Below are 15,223 nucleotides of genomic sequence, written 5' to 3'. Positions count from 1 at the left end.
TACCCTTTTAAAAAGTATCCTTTAACTTCTGAATATATTTGAATTTGTGTTCTCTCCATCACAATAACCCTTTCTAGCACAGGTCATTATCATTTTTGCTTAGATGATTTTAACAATCCTCTAATTTTACCCTTGTCTCTAGTCTCTCCATCTTATTCCATTCTCTCCATTGCCAGAGCGCTTTTTCTAGTGTGTAATTCTTTTTGGGGTGGGGAGGGGAGGGAGGTAATTAGGTTTATTTATTTATTTTAACGGAGGTACCGGGGATTAAGCCCAAGACCTCATCCATGCTAAATACGGCCCTCTATCACTGAGCTACACCTTCCCCCTACCACTTCTAGCATGTAATTCTGAACATACTACTCAACTTTGAAAATCTGTGGCTCCTAGAATAAAGTCCAACCCTCTTGGCATGATTTGCTTCTCTAGCCTCACGTTTGATACAGCCCTGAGAGCCACTAGCCAGACTCAATTCAGTTCTCTGAGTTTACTGCCTTCTCGCTCACCTCTGGAATTTAGCGCTTGCAATCTGCTTTGTATTCTGTACACCTGCCTCCATCCAACTCTTGCTTGTTCTTTCGGGTTTAGGTCTGTTATCATTTCCTTCCAGAATCCCTCAAGTCTGGGTTGATGCTCCACTTATGTCCTCCTCTAGCAGCCTGTGTGTCTTCACTTTTTTACCCCTCCCCTAATAGCACATACTACTCTATTGTAGTTGCTCTTTAACCATCTCCTCTACTACTCCATAAGTTCTGTGAGGGCAGGTGCCATGACTTGGTTGTTCACCAATATATCCCCAGTGCAAGGCACATCAACCAGCACATAGGAGTCATTCAAGAATGTATTCTGAAAGCTGACTTCTCCGTATAGTCCCAGGATAATAAAAAACTTCCCTGTACAAAGCCTTCTCAAGGACCATGACACCATCCCCACCCCCCATGAAAGGACAGGTTATGCTCAAATAGAAGGTACTTCAGTTTATTTGGGCTTTTAAAGTCAGAGACAAATACTTAACTCATCTGTTTTTTAAATGGTGAACAGTTCCATAAAATGGCCATTCCTAGAGGAGATGAAAGAGGGTTTTGTTTTACTTCCTCTGTGACAGAAAAAAATGGGGGGATGGGAACAGAAAAAAGCGTGAGAAAGGGAAAAGAAGACCAGAATCACAACAAATCACTAAAGTACGCGTGATGGGTCCTAGCTATCGCTTGACCATTCTTCTTTTTTTTTTTAGTCTCCTCTCAATTCTTACGCAAGCAATATTATGAGTTACAGGAGAAATATTGAAAATAGTAACTTTGTAATAAGGCACAGAAGCAGTACAATATAGGTTTATGATAATTTCCTTAAATCTTTTAGTATTTTACATTCTTTTTCTTCTTTGTTAACTGATATGTCTTTAGGCCCCATGTTTGATTTATTCTTAAACAAAACCCTGAATTTATTACTCCACCTTAGAAAGAAGGAAATTCTAACACATGCTACAACATGTGTAGAATGCTTAGCTGAAAGCTAGAAACTTTCACAAGAATAAAATCCTGTTCTGTATTTAGTAAGAATGAAAATGAAGTATTCTCTCAAGATTGTCTACAAAAACTGCCACTTACACATCCTTTAAGAAAAATGTCATCTTCTCTATGAAATCTTACTCAGTTCCCAAGTAGGGAAGAAGTACAGTGGCATAGAAAAGAGCTTGGACCCTGGAGCCAGACTATCTGAAACTGAATGCTGGTTCCACTGTGAGGAATTTACCATCTTTGTACTTTGGTTTCACCTGGAAATTAGGGACAATAACAGCATCTACCTTAGCAAGCTGCTGTGAGGTTAAATTAACTATGTAAAGCACGAGGTCTGGCACATGGTGAGCACAATATTGATACCGGCTATTGTTCTTGCTCCATCTTCACACTCACATCCTATACAAGGGTGCTCACAGAGTGCTCTGGGGACTCCTGGGGATCTCTGAGATCGGAAGGGGTCTGTGGCATCAGAACTATTTTCATAACAATGAGACATCATTTTCCTTTTTCACTCATACTCTCACAATTCCACGAATTCTTACAGTGGAATTTCCAAGTGGCTACTCTATGCATTTGATATTACAACAGATTGAAAGCAGAAACTGAGATGAGAATCCAGCTATCATCTGCTAAGCCAGACATTAAAAGATTTGCAAAAATCTCTTCTCATAATGCCACTTTCCTCACAACAAAATGTTGGCGGAGTGGAAATTATAGTTACTTTTCATAAAAAAGTTATTTATGTGAATGTACAATGGTTTTTAAAAATAAATTAGTATTAAAATTTTTTCTCAGTTTTAATTTCTACTATGGTAAATATAGAAGCTACAACTCACATAAACAGAAGCCCTTTGGCATCTCAATTTTTCTTTTTTGGTCCTGAGACCAAAAAGTTTGAGCATCACTGTTCTATTATATTATAGTGTATGTGTTAATCTCTGCAAGGAGACTGTGAGTATTTGTGGACAGGAATACTATTTTTCTTTCTTTTTTAAATTTCTCCAGGTATTGACTGACAGCCTTTTTTAATATGGCAGACAATCAGTGAAGAGAATGAAGCTAACATATAGTTATAACTACCATGTACTCAGGGCTTAGTGTATCTTAAACCCAGTGCTCAGCCTTTCATTTAACATCATTAGGTTCTAAAATTACCCCTATTACATGGGGGAAACTGAGAGACATTAAATAACTTAAAGACACAGACAGCTAATAAATGGAACTACCAGGACGCAAACTTCTGACTTGGAAGCCAAGCTCTTAGCCATGTCAAAAGAGTGAAAACATGTACAGAAAGTAGAAAAGCTACGATTAGGCAAGACAGATTATTTACTAAGCATGGTTCCAGTCGTATCTGTCAAGTAGCTAGTTTACCTCTGCCAGAGATCTGTAATTCTGGATTTCTCTTGGATGTTCACATTGTGACTTGGAACAATTTCCATTTGGTTTAACACAGAGAGCACACTCTCTTATACTAATGTTAATAAATCTTTTCTAAGAAGGCCAACCCCTCAACCAGAATGTATTGCCTCCGCCTCTCAAGGAGGTGAACAGGCGGTGCTTCTTAGTAGCTTTTGTCTCTGAAAGAACTACTAAGATACAGATTTTAAAGTATCACATTATAAATGCAATGTAACAATATTACAAAAATTTGAGAAATAAAGAAAAAATTACTCTTTCATCCTAACTCAAAATTTTTTTCACCCTAACTCAAAAATTTCCTTCCATTTTTCACTTGAAAAATTTTAAATGTAACTCTAATTGTACTGTACTTGAAACTCCATCTTCTGTTTCTTTTCTCTTACCACTACATCGTAGATACTTTTCATATTGATTGCACGGATTTCATCACCGTCATTTTTAAAAGGCAGCATATATTTTATCAATTGGCTATTAACCATGGTTACTCTTGTTATTTGTGATAGTTAGATTCTATATAAGGTCACCAAGAACAATGCATTAGTGAATACGGAACTATTGCTTCTATGAGAAATACAGGGTTCGGTTACTGTGAGCGTTTGGACACATTTTCGTCAACCGATCATTACACAGCCTTATTTTATGTGTGTCTCTATTTAACGAAACTTTACTTGATATACATTGTTGATGCATTAACATTGAACTTACGGCCAAGAGCACAATAATTCATGCCTAAATGAAGCTGTTGTCACACACCATAGCCTTTATAGAAACACTTCAACACTATGCTTGGGGGCTCTTTTAAATAGTGAAATCACACAACAAAAAACACACGCGAAAAACAAGGTACTAAATCAACTTGGAGAAGAACACTTGATTACAGTATGAGTGCTGAAACAAGGTGGAGAGCGTTACCTCGTTCCACCTCAGCTGGGAGTGTGTACTTCACACAACTCAAATTGTTCACTACTCTGCACATGTCTGCAAGTGAGCTTTTGTAAAAGAACTGCAAGTATTGATTTGGGGGTTAAAATAAATCTTAATGAGTAGTTGCATTCACAGATACAGAATCTGCAAATAATGAGTATCAACTGTATTTCCCTTTATTGAACAGGCTATTTCTTCTTCTATTTAAATAATGCAGTGATTAATATGTTTATGTATAAAACTTCTTCTTTTAGGAGTATTTCTTTAGGAGCTACAGGGATAGTTATAATTTTGACAGAGCCTGCTCATGGCAGTAGTTCTTGGAGGAGCTCATACCAATTCTTCAATCCTTGCTCCTCAGAGAGTGTGGTCCTAGGGCCAGCAGTATCAGCATGGGAGCTAATGAGAAATGCTGACAAAGTTACCCCAGATTAAGTGAATCAGAATCTGCTTTTTAACAAAATCCTCAGGTGATTCCCATGTGTATTCAAATTATGAGAAGCTCTGATATAAATCAAGGATTTTCAAACTTTACTATGCATCAGCATCTCCTAGCCAGCTGGTTAAAACAGATGCTTGACCCCACCCCCAGCATTTCTGATTCAGAACATCTGGGGAGTGGCCTGAGAATGTGCAATTCTTACATGTTCCCAGGTGATGCTGGTGCTCCTGGTCCGAGAACCACATTTTGAGAACCAGTGTGTTAGCTGGAAGGTCTCTTGCAGGATTAATGCTTTTTAAATTGCAAATGCATCTTATTTTTGAAAAAGGGAGGAAAAATATAATCAATTTATAGGTCATCAAAAAAAAAAATCCTTCTTACTGTATAGGGCCAGCTTTGTGGAGGCACGTAAGCTAGCCAGGACGGTTAGACCTAGTTGTGGTTAGTGGGGGAGGCTAATGTGGATGGGTCAACTGAGAAACAGAAATAGAGGGAAAAAAAGGTTTTTTTCTCTTGTTATTTAGGCACCCTCTATAAAAGGATCTACAGCTGAAGTATTTGCAAAAAGTCTTATTGAGCACATTTTCATAAACTGTATTTTATTAATTATACCCCTCAGAAAGAGAATCTGCTTGGGAAAAAGTGTCAAAGAAATATATATATTTTTTAACTTTTTAGTCACCTGTGGTGAAAAATAAAATATTTACAGCAGTGAAAGGAAAGGCCCCCAAACTTAGTTTTTAAGTCTTTGGCAAATCCTTGGCTATGACCACTCAAGAATGAACTGGAGATTTCTCTTAGAAGATAGAAGCCTTGAGACTACAGTTTCCTCACCCTAAATTTTCAAGTCCAGCCCAGTCAGCTCAAACACATGACTATTCTCCAGCACAAAGACATTTTTAGGTACAAGCCATATGCACTTTGGGTAAATCACAATGACCATTTCATATTGCTTGTGAGCTTGGTGCAGTTTTAAAGTAGCACAGTTATCTGGACAGGTACCTCCTTGGAGAGCCATCCTTTTCCTTAACAGGGGCCCCTCTGCTCCCTCTTAAGAGTGAAGTTCTCTTGGCCATTCTTCTTTAATTTCCAGCCCTGGTCCAAGGCTCTTAGAATTGGGGTGGCTCGCTGGTCCTTGTTTTTAAAACTATTCCTCGGCCTTTTAAATATTTAGCAGGAAAAAGACAAAGACAATCTGTGACAAAAGCAGTCTGATACTAACAAAGGCCAGTATCAAAGGTATAAGATTCAGTTAAAAGAAATCTTTATCAATGTAGATAACTTTTTGATCAAAGGAGAGCAGGTGATGGAGAGTGAGTGCTATTTCAACGTGTTATGGCAGAGCCCTGATTGGAGAAATGATCATATAAAGGACTAAGAAAATATGAAGGGTTATGTGATTGATTTTCTTTCTCCAAGAAATCTACTCTGGTCTACAGGTCTCTGAGAATACTTAAGGATTAGATTAGTGCCTAGCTCTGATCACTAACACAAGCAGTATAAAGCAAATGTTCAGTTATTTTGGTTAGACAAACAGATGGAAGGGGTTCTGTTAAAAAATGGCCAGAAATGGGGGGCGGGGGAGGGATGGATGAGGGAGAACCTGGCAAAGTAGTAAAATTTCTTTTCACATTGGCTCTTGAGCCCCAGCAGCTGCAATATCAGGTGGGTATTTCCAAGGAGTTTTGAATGTAGCAAAGATTCAAAATGAATCTGTAATTTAGGTCTGGTAGTGACTGGAAATATCCAAAGGTATGTTGCATCTGTTTCTTCTTAGTATGAACATGTGTTTAAATTTGTTATGTGAGAGGAAATAATTGGTGAGTAATTAGTAAAATGCTTAATCTCACTTTAATCAAAAGATTATTTTCTCTGGAAAAAGCAATCACGGCTTTGTGTTTTGGTGGGCTTGATCTCACTAATCTCAATTATCCATGGTTATCCACGCCTGCAGATAGCCTAATGTCTCCCATTAAAGACAGGAGGAACAGCTACTCGAAATGCAGGCACAGTGCCTCAGGGGTAATAAGAAGCCTCCAGGGAGGGCTTATTTTGCAAATTGAGCCCTCTTTAGTAACAGCAACTGTGACAGCCCTCTTTAGGACTCTAAGAGTCTGTTTTGGTCTGGGTCTCAGATCCCTTCTCTTTGGTTTAAGGTGGAAACTGCTGTCCTTGCTGCCACCTGCCTGGGCAGGTGAGCCATCAGCTCAGCCAGTCTCCCTGAGCTCTGCTTTCCTTTTCCTCCGTCACCTTCTCCACTCCTTTGTCTTTGGGTATTTCTTGAGCCTTTCACTTTAAATCAACTCATTCTTTCACTTCTCTGGCTTTTTGGGAATCTAGAATTTCATTAAATGTCCTCCTAATACTGCTGAATTCTGCAATTACCCCCAGCCCAGGAATTCACAATTCAAATTAGCACACTGAAGACAATTACCATCTGTCAGTGGGAAATCCTATATTGTTTTTCCTTAAATTTTTAAAATAATTAAAATTGCAATTACTACACATTCTCTTAGGGTTTCCCTGCAATACATGATTGCTTTTTTCCTCTCTTTTAAAATTTTTTATTGAGATATAATTGATATAAAACATTGCTTAAGTTTAAGGTGTGCAATGTGTTGGTTTGATACATTTATATATTGCAATGGGATTAACACCTTAACGTTAGCAAATATCTCTATCACATCACTTAATTATACATAATTGCTTTTTGCAAGATGTTTTTAACCACACTGCTACACATATAAGCATTGTTACTAAATGAAACCACAACATGAAATTATTATAGCTGTTAGGATTAGACATTAGACTCCTCTGCTTAACTACTATGGAAATGAAAAAGGACATAAGAAAAATTTGAGACCAGAGGAAGTGAGCACAAAAATGAAAAAGAGGTTTTTCTGTTTTTATAATTTTAAAAATGTATCTTTTTTCTTTGACAAAATCTGCAAACTCAAAACACCAATCCATCTGCCAATTTGCTATCTGGAGAACTGTGAAAAGAATAATTTTCAAAGGCTAGCAATTCTCACAGAAAATATCAAAATTTTATTTTTTCAAAGCCTGACAAAACCATTTATGGATTTAGTTAGTCTTCATTTTCTTAATCACTACAGTCTTCCATCCTTCACCACGCTTCAGCCTGAATTAAAGAATCACAGGAGGTAGTGAGAGATGGACAGAAAGAGCCAACATGATGAGTCCTGCTTCTTAAAAGCACTAAAAAAAATTCAGATCAAGGAAAAGGCTACATGAGACAACCAAACTGAGGTTATTAGATTATCTGTTGCCACATGCCCCAATAGCCCAGATCGCCACATCACTAGCCTAATGGAAGCTGTCTCCTGACTACAAAGAACAATGGCCAAGACAAATCACATTTATAACGAGCATGCCTAAAGGTGGCACAGTCAGATCTCATCAGGACTCTATTTCCTCTGTATGGGGAAGTCCCTAGGCAAATCTGAAAGTGATTTAACCTTTCTATATCTCACCCAGATATCTCCGTCTGAAACATTCCTGACACTTTTTCCTCTCCGCTATGGTAGCATCCCACGGGGGTTAAACTTCTATAAAAGTAATATGAAAGAACTGAAATAGAGGTAGATTTTAACCTGATTGTCTTACAAATTGTCACTTGCCTATTTGATGTAGGTAATAGCCAGATTTCAAGAATCCTAACAATGTGAGAGTTAGAAAGGATATTGGAGATCACTAAAAACAATTTATTCATCTCATATATTAAAACCAAAGCTGAGGAAAAATTTTAAGAAGCTGAGAGAATTGGAATCTTGCTAAGGATAACCTGAGACTGCTACACAGGTCCTTACAGTCTTAGTCTAATTCTTTTTCCATTGCATCATTGTGCCTTACAGCAGGTGAACAGAAAACTTGTTGATTTTATACATTTAATATAAGTAATCTTTTAGATAAAGAAGGCAGATAAATCGTTGCATAATAGAACCTCAGTATTAAAAATTTTACTATACACTAAGGGTTCAATTCTCCCTCTGTTCCAGGTAATACATGTGAATCTCCTGCTAAAGTGTAGAAAGCAAAAGAAATTCAAGTGTCACCAGCATGCACTACGCTGATGGTTCTCTGCCCAATTCATCTGAACACCAGAACACATCCACCTTACTAACTATACCTCACCATGCAGTGATTCTCAGTTGTGACATTATGGAAGGGCTCCCTCCCCCATACACACATACACTCACATGCATACTTAGAAGGATCTATCCTATTAGGTCAGCAAGCAGAGTTTGAAAAAATTTCCCAAGCACCATCCCTGCCCTGGCCTCCAACCAGTGGAAAAATCACTAATCCCCCCAAAAGGTACTTAGCCAATAAACAGACGTTTATGAAGTATCTACTCTGTGCCAGGCACAGGGTATAAAGTGGTGGAAAAAAGTTAATATCAAACACTCGCTTTGAGTTAGTACTTAGAAAATGCTCTCCTTGTATACTCAAAGTGCCTGGCATGGTCAACCCCTCAGTTTGATGTTTCCTTAATCTCCTTGAGAAATCTGCATCTGCACATAAACCAAATGATGAAAAGATCCCTTTTGATTTTACCCCACCCAGCACTCTCTATTCCCCTCACATCTTCATTTTTCACCTTAACATTTATCACTGTCTAAACATAATTTACTTATTGTTCGTCCTCTGCAATAAAATAAGCCCCCAAGAGGGCAAGAGTTTTTGTCTATTTTTTTCTACTGCTGGGTCCCCAGTACCTAGAACATATAGTAAATGCTCAATAAGTATTTGTTGTTAAATGAATGACAACACTTCTACACCTGCTGATTCTATTTGACGTATCCTTGTTTCCTCCCTGGTCTCCCCATCATTCCCTTTAGGCATTCTCCCATGCCCAGTGTATCAGCCCTCTGTCCTCTTAAGAATTTTCCTTCCAGCTACACCTAGGCAGAGTATAGCTAGCCTGGGCTCCATGATTAGCCATCACATGGTAATTTTCATTTATCCCCACCCTCTTATCTTCCACTGCACTTGCTGTGCCAACACTTAACCCTGTATTACCCCCACGGTCCAACTTATTTTACTCTTTGTCCAGTCCAGAGCTTTACTAGAAAAGATTTTAGATTCATGCTGGACCAGACCAGTCACAATTCATGATAGGATTCAATGCTCAAAATTCATGGTATACAGAAAAAAGAGAATGTGACTAAGACTTAGAGCTGGCTTTAAAAATTGGGTATAATGTGCACTACCTGGTATCTTTGGCTGAGTCAGCAAACTTTCTGGGCCTGTTTTCTCATCTGTAAAATGGGAGTTACAGTATCTACCTCATACCGTAAGGATTATATTTGAAATGAAATAATGTATGTAAAAGCTCCTAGCAGATTTACAGAAATGTAGAAGTTGCTTAGTAAGTGTTAGCTCCTTCTCTGCCTTTAACATATTTCACTAAGCTTTGATGATGTTCTCACTCTTTGAAAGTGACTAACACCTACTTAGCAAGAAAATCAATGCTTTCTGGTATGAATCTTAATTTTCCTCTCTTCCCTCTTTTCCATATCAGAATACTATATCTTCACTCATCCTGTATCCTGATTTAGAAATAGTGTCTCTCTTCTTTTCGAAGACTAACCCTCTGTCCATACCAATAGTTTTCATTTCTGGCTGTACATTAGAATCATCTGGGGAGGTTTTTTTTGGGAGGGGAGTTTTTGTAAAAGGCAGATGTCTGGCCCCCACCACAGACCAATTAAATATAAATCTCTGGAGGCGGGAACATGGTATCAGTATTTTTTTTTTAACTTCCTGGTAGGGTGCCAAGACAATTCAATGGGGAAAAGAACAGTCTTTTCAAAAAATATTGCTGGAATATCCTCATTCAAAGGAATAAAGCTGAACCCTTCTTTATATCATTCACAAAACATAACTTAAAATGGATCAGAGACCTAAATGTAATGGCTAAAATTATTAAACCCTTCGAAGAAAACACAGGAGTAAATCTTCATAACCTTGGGTTAGGTAAAGCCTTCTTAGATATGACACCAAAAGCACAATAAAAAATGACCAAAAAAATAGATAAATTGAACTTTATAGAAATTAAAATTTGGTGCTGCAAACAATATCAAGAAAGTCAAAAGACAACCCATAGAATGAGATAATCACAAACCATATACCTATTAAAGAATTTTTACTCAGAATATATAAAAGGACTCTAAAACTCAATAATAAAAAGATAAATAACCCAATTTTTAAGTGGGCAAAAGATCTGACTACATATTTCTCCAAAAAAGAAATACAGATGGCAAATAAATAAGCACATGAAAAGATGGTAAACACCATTAGCCATTAGAGAAATATAAACCAAAACCATAATGTGATACGATTTCAAACTCACTAAGATCACTCTTATCAGAAAGATAGATAATAATTATTGATGAGGATGTGGAGAAATTGAAACCCTCATATATTGCTAGTAGGAATGCAAAATGGTGCTGTTGCTTTGCAAAATAGTTTTTAGAAAATCCTGAAAACGTTAAACATATAGCTATCATATGACCTAGCAATTCCATTCCTAGATGTATGCCCCAAAGAAGTGAACACACAAAAACCTGTACATAAATGTACATAGCAGTATTATTCATATAGCAGCCACAGAAGCCCAAAAGCGTTTGGAAACAACCTAAATGTCCATCAACTGATGAATGGATAAAATGGAATACTATTCAGCAATAAAAAATGAAGCACTGATACATGGAAAAACTTTGAAAATCTTATATTAAGTTAAATGAAGCTACAGTTGACCCTTGAACAACATGGCTTTGAATTGTGCAGGTCCACTTATACCCGGAATTTTTCAAAAGTGAAAACCACAGTACTACACAGTCCATGGTTGGGCAAATCCAAGGATGCGGAATAATTGCAGATACAAAGGGCAAAGTGTAATTATACTTGGATCAATGCCCCCACCCCCACCATTGTTCAAGGATCAACTGTAGTCCAAAAGACCATATACTGTATGATTTCATTTATAAGAAATGATTAGAATAGGCAAGATTTCTAAGTGTAGAGAAACATTAGTGGTTACCCTGGGCTGAGGGTTGAGGGGAAATGAGGAGTGATTGCTAATGGTTACGGGGTTTCTTTCTGTAATGATGAAAATGTTCTAAAATTCACTGTGGTGATGGTTGAACAACTCTATGAACGTTCTAAAAACCACTGGATAGGAAAGAGAGACAGGAAGTTCCTAAGGTAATTCTAATCTCAGTGTCTATTTAAAGAAACCAATTTCTGAACCACAACACTCTTAAGTGTATGGTATCTTACCTTCTAGATTCCTTAGGTGTAAAGATGGCATTCTCTAATTCTTCCTCTACCCCACATCCTTAAGGAATAATAACTGACACAGAATAGGAATGTGATATCTTTTAAATGACTTTTTTTTTAAAGTAAAAGAGTGTTCTTGATGAATATTTTTTATTTTAATCAAAATTATCAGAATCAGGCTGCCACCTGGCAGAATTGGTCTTCGTGGCAATCTTGATTCATTTGAGCTTCCCAGGCAGTTAATTCAGCTGTAGCACATAGAGAGGACAGGTAGACAGTGCAAACCAAACTGACCGGTTCTGCCATTCAAAGTATGGTTGTTCCGTCATATACCAGTGGATGTGGCCTCTGGCCCTTAGGAACCATTCTTTTGACAGCTCCCCAGGACATGGCTCTGGTTTGACTGACTTTGTTTACTAAATAAATAAATTCCTACTTCTGGAGTAGCTTCAATTTTTAAACAGAAAGCCATCTATTGATAGTCACTGATACACAGGATTTTATTGTTTGATATTAAACAATTAAGAGTTATTGTTTTTTTCCCCTACAACTACACTATACATGAAAATAAATATAATCTAGAATACAGCCACTAGGAGTGGAGAGAGAGAGAGGGAGATTCTATACCCACTTTGCACCTTAAAGGGATAGCTTTACTTTAATAAATCCAAAGTGCAGACTGTATTTCTTTCATGGAAATAAAGCTCTCTTTGGCAAAATGTATATAAAAGATAGAGTCTGATGAACATATCCTAAGATGAGTTTGATTATGTAGACACATTTAAAAAAAAATCCTAAGGATTCAGTCTTTTGATCTAGCAGTGATTTAGTAGACTTTAATAATTTAAAATAACTTTGAAATTGTTCCTTTCAACAAAGTCTCTGAAGGTACATACATGAAAAACACTGAAATAAGTCTAGGAGTTTATAAATATAGGGAACTGTGTCATTTATTTAACCCAGCAGATAAAAAATAGCAAAATATGACATCACAGTTGTCTAAGTATAGGACAAAAATCTGATTTAGAATCAGGTAGAGGTTTTCCTTCTATAACTCTAGTGAGTTCAAATGTACTCAAAAAAAAAAACAAAACGAGTGAAGGCAATATCAAGATGAGAAGTAAAATTTCAAATCCTCAGGTAATTTTGAAATGAAATGAGTTTACAGTTGGAAGATTCATTGATAAGAATAATTCAAAAGATATCATTAGAGCCATAATTTAGGAACCCTGTTTCATGAGATTATAATATTAAAATCTCAAAGCTAAGTATTGATTATACAAGGTAAACATGACAAGGCTGAATGATCTAAAAAAAAACAAAACAACTGACATTTTGTGTTCTCTCTCACTGGAAACAACCAGGTATATGCTGCTGACCAGAATACAAACTGCTCAAAGTGAGGCAGCTGGAAAAGATTATGTGGGTTGAGGAGCTGCCCCAGGGGCGGAACATGTCACGATGTCACATCTCTCTTCTTGACGACCACAACTTTCACCAGAATCAGCCTGAGCGCCTTAGAGAACAAATTCAGTTACAAATACTAACTTTTGTTAAAACTCCAAGCAAACTATCAAATCAACTTCATACCTGGAACATATCTGAAGTTTTCCGTGTTTCCCAGACACAGCGGAGTGAATGATTTTCACTGGGAATTTCATCTTAGAAAAATGCTCATGTGCATTTCTATGCATATAATTATGGGATATACTAAGAAACCACCTAGTTTTCATTAGGGGATGTTAAATAAATCACAATTTAAGGATAATTCCCCTTTTGCCTCTGGTGCAGGCTTTAGGTTTTTGAAAACATAAAATCTATAGAATGACATAAAGAGCTACAAATATGTATAAATACACTACTATATAGCTCCCATAATAAAAGATTTTGGGGGGTAAAATAAAAAAGGTTGGACTAGTATTCACCGTCTCCAACCTGCAATCCCAAGACATTGACTGTTATACAACTATGAAACAAAGGCAAGGTGAAGGGTGAGAAACAACAGAAAGGACGGCAGAAAGGAAGGCAAGTGCTCAGCAGGATAGAACCTGCTCCGGCTAGCTGGCCCGGCTTTCCCCAGCACCTTTCTGGTTCCAGTTCTGGGTTTTTCCTTTAATGCAATTCACATCATCTCTCCAAGAGATGAATCTCCCTTTAAGGAAAGCCAAGCCAGCATCCAGAGGTAACGTGCAGAACCGTAAATGAAAAATGTCCACGTCTAGCAGGCAGACAAGCAAAGGAAAACCAGCTGTCAGTTTCAGACGCTCCTAGCTGTAACCGGGTTTCAGGTTTCTCTTTGCCTCTGTCTCTGCCTATCTCTCTCACCATGTCTCCCTCAATAATACCAGTTTTCTAATCACTTCAAATCACAAATACGTTCTCCATCTGTCCTTGTGAAATAAATGCTGATGAAACAGAAAAACAGAGTGCGATACTCACAACAATGAAGAATTCCTACACATGCCGTTCCATTTTCTTGCTTTTAAAAGATGGAAGGTTAATTTAGAAAGCCTTGCAGAATTAGAAAAATAAGGGGGAGGGGGATTCCACCCACACAATCCTCCAGCCCACCGCAAAGGACCCGAAGGCTTGCTGACGTCACAGATTCATGAATGGATGTAAATTGGGCTGGTTTAGGATTCCGCACAGACTTCGCTGTGGTGTGTGCCGTGAAAAAGAAAGGGAGGGTCCAGAGCAGCCTCGACCAATAGGCTTCAGGCAGTCATGGCCTGCCTTCTTTTAGAAGGAATCTGGTCACAGAATAAACAGACTCCACCAATCAGGCGTCTGCTACTGCCTTAGGACAGACTGGCAGCCTGAGAAGGGTGTGTGTGTGTGTGTGTGTGTGTGTGTGTGTCCGCGCGCGCGCGTGCGTGTGTTTCAAGCTGTGATAGTCATGAGAACAGTGTTACTGCTATTGAATGAAGGAATCAAAATAGAATTTCGATGGAATCAGTGCTACCAAAAGTGCATATAGAAGATAACGGCAATCTTTTATTCATTAGAGCTATTTTCTTTAACCCTTTTCTTGCTGTTCTACAATGTGCCTGATCTGATGTGATAAAAACATATCAGAGAAGTAAGTTTCTAAAACTGGTGCCCAGTAGGCACATATGCCTTGCACACCAAGACTTGTAAAAGCAAAATAGTAGAGGGAAAAAATGGGAATAATAACTTAGTGATTAAGGAAATATATAAGAAAACATTACATAAATGTAATTGTTTTGTAGAATAATATCAGCTTGCTGACATTTGTGATGAATCAAAAGTAGGCGTGGAAGAATAATTTATTGCTACATTTAAATAAGGGTAGCACATTTCCTCATTGGTTTATTAAACTTCTGACATTCAATCAAGGCACAGCTCCAAAAGAGCTTTTTTTTTTTAAGATTTTTTTATTTAGTTAGTCATTTTACCAAAAGAGCTCTTAATGTTTCTTTGAGCACATTTTGGTTTTAGTAAGACGCCTTATTACTAATAACAAAAAAAGCTGTATTAAATTCCCCCAAAGAGCTCATAACATTTGAAGTTTTTCTTATTTTAAAGATCTTAACACTTTTATTGAAGTATAATTGATATACAAAGAACTACATATATTTAATGTGTACAG

At 37.4% G+C, this 15,223-nt stretch overlaps 1 protein-coding gene across 2 annotated transcripts in view; it reads right to left on the bottom strand.

Moving 5' to 3' along the window:
- Positions 1-14,301, bottom strand: part of MAP3K13 (mitogen-activated protein kinase kinase kinase 13) — an 81,147-nt gene extending 66,846 nt beyond the window's left edge. For both annotated transcript variants that reach the window (XM_072962244.1, XM_031682437.2), the window contains exon 1: positions 14,053-14,301. The gene's annotated coding sequence lies outside the window, so the exon portion shown is untranslated. The remainder of the gene's footprint in view (positions 1-14,052) is intronic.
- Between the last annotated feature and the right edge of the window lie 922 nt (positions 14,302-15,223).

The sequence above is a fragment of the Vicugna pacos genome, chromosome 1, assembly GCF_048564905.1.
Source record: "Vicugna pacos chromosome 1, VicPac4, whole genome shotgun sequence".
In the NCBI taxonomy this organism is placed as follows: domain Eukaryota; kingdom Metazoa; phylum Chordata; class Mammalia; order Artiodactyla; family Camelidae; genus Vicugna; species Vicugna pacos.
This window is presented reverse-complemented; position numbering and strand designations above follow the sequence as displayed.